The sequence below is a fragment of the Melozone crissalis genome, unplaced genomic scaffold (genome assembly GCF_028551555.1).
Source record: "Melozone crissalis strain CALT ecotype California unplaced genomic scaffold, PUWL_Pcris_2 ptg000023l_1, whole genome shotgun sequence".
Taxonomy (NCBI): domain Eukaryota; kingdom Metazoa; phylum Chordata; class Aves; order Passeriformes; family Passerellidae; genus Melozone; species Melozone crissalis.
This window is the reverse complement of record NW_026535801.1, coordinates 19,250,074-19,257,137: the sequence shown is the minus strand read 5'-3', so window position 1 is coordinate 19,257,137 and position 7,064 is coordinate 19,250,074.

The following is a 7,064-nucleotide window of genomic DNA, read 5'->3' as shown; positions in this document are numbered from 1 at the left end:
ATGGCTTTGATTCCATGGAGGTAGAATGCAAGGTGACAATGAATCACTTGTAATGGAAAACAAAAAGCTAAATTTAAAGTATATTCCTGCATATGATTTTTGTAGTGCCACTTTATTCTGAGGTCTGAAAGTGAACCCAAGTGAATCCAACAAGAAGGGCTCTTGTTGAAGATTCTGGAGAAACTGAAGCAGGCTGTTGTAAGTTAAAAAATATTTTGAATGCAGCTGCTGCCAGATCCTTGCAAATTATATTTTATTAAGTACCAGCTTTTGGCTTTTTCAGTATTATAAAAGAAACAGTAAGCAAACCAAAAGGAGCAATACACAATGTCAGTTCATGAAAAAAATGCTGTGAGGCTATAAAAGTGTCTCTTCTGCATGCTTTATTTAATAGAAAACAAAATAAAATAAAGTGTGAATCTTAGGCATTGGCATAGGTTGTATCATACTGCAGAAATAGTATGCAGAGCCAAGCAGCTTGCTTGGAGTCTGGGGTGAAAAAAAATTGGCAAGGATGCTTCCTGGTCAGGCAGATAAAAGAGCATTGACTATATATTTCATTTGTGTTCCTTACCTAATTTCTTTTCTCCTTTCCTTATCTTCACACCTTGTGCTCAGGCAGACCAGCACTTCATTTCTAATGAGAAGGCAGTCATCCAAAGCCCATCTTAATGAAAATGCTGCCTTGCACTGGATTATTCCTGCTGTACACTGCTGAGGAATGAGGTGTATGGCTTTGGGAGCTTCTGAAACAAAGTACCTGCAGTGCTTTTGTGATACTGCTAATTTGTGTCATCAGACAATCTGGAATACCTGGAAACACAGATTTGTTTGTGAGTTGCCCTTTACTGATTTTTATATAGTAAGGTTTTGAAGAAAATGTTTTCAATTAACATTTTATCTTTTTAATCCTGGAGTTTATTTGGGATATAATAACCCCTTATAGTATACATGAAGGAATCTGGCCCTACATGTACTGCTCTAGTCTCTGCTTGCTAAGTGTAAACTTTTCACCACAAAAGAAAAATCCAAATGCTTTTTGCATTTGCCATATTCCTGTTCGTATACATTAATTTACCTTATTAAAAGTACATAGCTTATTCTAGATGTATTGACACTCACTATTGCAGTATTACATTTTATATGCAAGTGAGATACATCTAATTTCTGGGAAATTCAAAGAAGCTGAAGTAGTATATTCAAGATCAACTCAAGGTGGTACTTTACAAAGAGGATAGAGAACTTTCTATGTCACATATTTTAAAAGTTACATGTTGCCTGTTTTGATATTAGACATTCTCATTCCTATTCTTGCATTAGATTTTTTCTCAATTGTAATATTTAGAAAAATATTTATTTTATTATCAGATATTTTCATGTTCTTTTTAAAATAATTTATCTGCATAGAATTTTATATCAATTTATATTACAATATTTGGGAAACTTGATAGTGCCACCTACTGCTGAAAAACAAACTTTTTAAAAACTTGCTTGCTAGTTTGGGTACCTTCAGATTAAAGGGCAATGTAAGAAAATATCTGTTAAAATAGCAACTTTTAAACTTCTGAAAAATGTTGGAAACAAGTCCTGACTTGCCAAGTCAGCTTCAGTCACTGAATTTCTGACCTTTCAACCAGTTAGTATTTTGACCGAAACTGTAATGAGAAGTGACTCTGAGGATCTGAGATTTTGAGGTTTTTTGATGTTACATTTTTAATAAAGAATTTTAATTTAAAATCAGTCCCTGTGATATCCCTAAAAAAACACTGATGAAAGGAATCAGGGAAGCAACATCTATTTTTCACTCAGTGGTAGGAAGACATCATCTGTTTTACGAGGTCTCTGCGTGAAATGTAAACCAAAGAGCCTGGAATTAGCATCACATGTGACACAAGTTCTGTTCCCTTCTTACATCACAGAGTCATGAGGTGGACCATAGATCCCTGCTTGCTAATTGGCAAAAGATGGCTGGAATTCATCCTCCCTCCTTCTAAAAGCTAGATGAAGTTAACATACAATCTGAAGTGCAGTACTGGTTCTTTCATGTCTTCATGGAGAAGACCCTGTCTCTAGGACTAGTGAAATAGTTACTATCTGCCCACAACCTTTGCCCACATCTCAGACATTAAGTGCTGGTTATGATTTTGTTCCCAGGAACTGTGGAAATACAGGAAGTGGTAAGACTTTGTACATGAATATGAGTAAGTAGAATATACACCCTTAATCTTCCTGAGGAAAGTTCAGCTTTAAATTTGACTCAGAGGAGTCAGGAGCAGTTGATCTTCTGCTGGTACTTGTCTCATCCTGTAGAATAAGCTGGCATTGATATGGTTTGAATGCGTGATTGTCAGAGTTGCTGTCTTGTTACAGCTTGATGAATTAACCTTAGAAATCAACTTCCTTTCAATTTGAAACATTTGTGAGAACATGGTATTAAAAGAGATAAAAGATAACACAGGGATGTTTTAGCAGTTGCTGAGCAGTGCTTGCACAGTGGCAGGGCCTTCTCTGTTTTTTGGCTGCTCCAACTGGAGCTGACTGGGGGTGCCCAAGGAGCTGGCAGGGGACACAGCTGAGACACTGACCCCAGCTGCCCACAGGAATATTCCAGACCATATGAGGTTGTGCTCAGCATGTAAAGCTGGGAGAAAAAGGAAGGAAAGGGTGATGTTTGGACTGGGGGTGTTTCTCTTCCCATGCCACCAATACCTGTAGTGAAGCCCTGCTTTCCTGGTGATGGCTGAATGCCTGCCTGTTGATAGGAAGTGAATAAATTCTTTCTTCTGCTTTGTTTGTGTGCATGGCTTTTGCTTTTCCTATTAAACTGTCTTTATCTCAGCCCAAAAATTTTCCCACTTTTACCATTCTAATTATCCCCCCCATCCCACTGGGGTAAGTGAGCATGTGGCTGTGTGGGGCTGAGCTGCCCTCTGGGGTTAAACCATGACAGTCCTGTTTTGGTGACCAACTTGAGGCTCAAATGCTTTGAGGTAATGACAGGTTTGGTCAGAGTTTCCTAGACTGAATTTATAGCTTCTAGTGCTATTTAGCTATTAATTGGCAGGTGCTGTGCTTGCCATAGGTCTTGCTTGCCCTGCTGCACATTAGTCTAAGCTTGTTAGTGGCTTCTTTTCACTCTGGCAGTTTGCTGTAGGGCTTATCATCCTACCCAGCTGTGCCTGAGAGCATTTTGATAACAGCCCTGGCAGTGTGCCTGGGCTGGCCCATGGCCTGGGTGTCGCTGCTGGCCCAGACAGGCTGCAGCTCCAGAGTCAGCTTGAATTGAAGGGACCTGACCTGTGGATAAGTCCCTGCAGGAGAGGACAACCTGAAGTGTCTGTGCCTGTGGATAAGACTTTGTTGGAGCAGCAGCATCTGTGGCCATGGATATGTCCATAGCACAGCAGGTACACCCCTGGAGGAACTGTGGCCCTTGGATAAGGCTGTGCTGGAGGAGGTGCCCCTCAAAGTGACTGTGGCTGTGCCTAAGGCCAGGCCACATCATCTGTACCCTGCAGGGACTGTGGCCTATGAGTACACACATTGGAGCAGGTCCACCCCTAAGGGACTGGAGTCTCTGGATAAGTCCACACTACAGCAGAGGCAGGGGAAGGAGTCCAAAGAGAGACGGAAACTGTAATGGATGCACCTTTAAATTGTTGTAAACTATGATCTGAGTTGCATGTTATAGGATTGCTGTAGCAGGAACCACTGCCAGGGGAGAACACGTAGTGCAGGAAGTGGGGCACGTGCAGCAGTGACCCAGCATGAGCTGGCTTTGGTGCCCAATAACCCCACACAACACAGCAGCTCTCTGGTCCTGAGTGACCACCAGGACAGAGAGAGCCTAATGTCCTGGACTAAATGAATTCAATGGACATTCACAGCTGTTTTATGGATACTTCACAGGGAATGAGACCTGTGAAGATAGGTAGGGATGGGAAAGAGGAAGGTGGCTAATGAGGATCAGTTGGATAATATGGGACCTGAGCATATATATAAATAGTAGGGAATAAGGTGTGGTGATTGTACTGGCTATGACTGGGATAGAGTTAATTTTCTTCATAGTGCCTTGTATGGTGCTATGCTTTGGATTTGTGATGAAAACAGTGTTGATAAAACACTAATGTTTGTGCTTCTCATGTGACACAGGGAACACCTGCACTGTGACCAGGGAGGAAGGATGAGCACTCTCACCCTTGGAGAGGTATTTTCCTTATATGCAAAGTGCACGAGTTACAAGTTAATGAATTGCATGTTATGAATTAGAGAACTTGTTAGTTAGAAACCTCATGACTGACGTGATGAATTAGTGAATTCATGAGCTAGACTAGTTTGTACAAACGGGATTGAGCCCTTCTTCATCATGTTTGCTTTCTTTCCTAATGAGCTGATAAAATAAAGTTTAATTTGCAAAGTACATTATCCTGTTAATTTGAGAGATCCAAACAGACCATGACAGATTGAGCGGTCTGTGGCCCTTCTCCCTATTGCCTGTCCAAATATTTTAAAACAGAGACAAACAGGCAATGACTAGGGATCCTCCTCTGAAAGGAGTAGGGGAAATCCTTCATAACACTTAAGTTCTGTGTGCCTTGTCTATCCCACATTTTGTTTTCCTTTAAGGGCTTTGCCAAAGACTTCTGGTGGCTGCTTTTATTTTTCAGGGAAGTTACAGTCCACCCAGTTCTTCCCTCTTGTTTCACTCACTATGGACTATGGACTTTTAGTGTTAATGTGTGTCAGCCAAAACAATTAAAAGGAATGCACACTGTAGCCCAGAAAACTAGAAAGGTTTGCAAACGTGCTTCTTCTGTCACAGAGAAATATGCAAACTCAGATCACAGTCAGCAAGAAAATGAATAAGCTATTCGATAATACCATATGCAACAAAGCAGCATCATAAAAATGAAATTATTTAAAGTAGCATTCAAATCACGCAGTCATCATTGATTTAGTTTCCAATTATACAAAGGTAATTGTATTTACAAACTGCCTTATTCAGTTTGGTGGGAAAACAATTGAAAGTTTTAGTGTCCTGGCGTCAGCAAATAATAAATGATATGATCTGTGCACCCAATCCAACTAGAATCCTAATGCTTTTTTTACCCAGGGCATACTACAGTATCAATATGCCACAGCAGCAGGACAGAAGGGGGCAGAAGACATGACAGAACTGCAGATGTGACTGGCAGAAGACTGGTGTCAAATGGTGCCAACATGACCCACCCAAATGATTGCATTCCTCATTTTTGATTCAGCGGCAGGGCTGGTAACGCTGCCACTGTTAGGAGCTAATTGTGCTCACAGGAGTTGCCCTGTTTGTTCCTGGAAAGCCCTGGAGCAGTGGCACTGCTTCTGCAGCCCCTGCATTACACGAGGGCAGCTGTAAGGAGCCTGCAATGTACCTGCACTGCAGCACCAGCACTGAGCTGGGCAGTCAGCGCCTGTGCTCAGGGCACGGCTGTCCTTGGCAACTCACAGCTGGCACAGCAAAGCCAGCTGGAATTCATCTTTCAACTCAGATCTTTACAAAATATTAATTCATACCTTTTTTAAAAATCTGCTACATTGCATATGCTGCCTTCAGCCATTCCTTTTATAAATCTGTCTGAACAAAGTTTACACAGAGTTTACACTCAAGTTTATGCAGGACAAATTTTTTATAAGACCATAGTATTTTTAGACTGTGGCACTAGAACTTTCCAGATGTTGAGCAATCACACTGCAATTTTTCTAGTAATACTCACTAGGAACAGAAATTATGCCTAGGAGAGACTGATGCCAAGTACCACTCCTTTTCCTTGTGAAAAGTGATGAGATGTTTTGTTAATAGATGTTTCTCAGCTTTCCACATCTATTGTGGTGATAATTTATGTTGTAATTGCAATAAGTGTATCCTGTGCTCCAAATACTATAGCAGATGCAGCTACTATCCCAATGCAGCAAACAAAGGATTGCCTGTATTCATTTGCAGTTTCTTAATCAATTGATTAAGAATCTGATTTTCCATCAAGCTCTCTGTTGCAAGGTCACAAATGCTGCTTTTCTTAGCGTGCAGTGTGTGTTACATTAGCTCACAGACTGTTTTCAAGTGCAACAAGAGCTGGAGGTGTGTTGCTTGATGAAAACAAGTCCACTGACTGTGTATGTTTTTCTTAGGTAAGCTGATAATACCAAGCAAAAAAAGTAGGCCTGGAGTAGCCTTCATGCTATAATTCAATATATTCAGGACCTCTTTAAGTCTTATTAGGTTACCATGCAAACAATGAAAATGAGAACTTCTTGGAATGAGATTTTGCTGCAGTTCACACAGGTAACTTTTTCTCTGCTAATATAGACACTAAGTTGGCTGTATTAGTTGACTAGTTTTGATAAACTTAATCGCTGTGACTCTGCCTGATTTTCTTGCAAAATATGAAGCTGTTTTTGAAGAGATTTGGTGAGAAAACACAGCACAGTGAATTTCACTAACTTCAGCTGGCTTGTAATGGAAAGGCCTGTCCTTAGGCAAGAACTTGATTACATGAAGAATAAAAAATACAAAATAAATCACATGCTTTAATTCTAAATTACATTATTTGATGTAATAAGAACTTCCATACCAGATAAAATCTAAATTAGTTGTCTGCCAATAGTAATTCCCAGATGTCTCTGAGGAAATTGGCCTATTCTTCAACCTCCTTTCCCCCTCAGCAAGTATAATTGATAATTATGTAACAGCCTGACTCTAGGGGAAGTTATTTTCTAACCTCAGGCTGGTGGCTGATTTATGCCCTGAACTGTGAACATTTATATCCATTATGAATTTTTATCAGGTCCAATCTAATTCCCCGCACAAATGTATGAATATGTATGTATAACCTTTTACTGAATCCTGCTAAGCACTTGGCCTCAATGATATCATTTGCCACCATGTTTCACAGGCATATTACTTTGGACTTTAAATATAATGCCTTTTACTTACATTATCACATCAATATTTGCTTGGGGAATGTATCAGTGGTAGTGATAACCCCCAATATCCTTTTCCCCCAGTAACTGCCTGCTCTGAACAGCTTTCA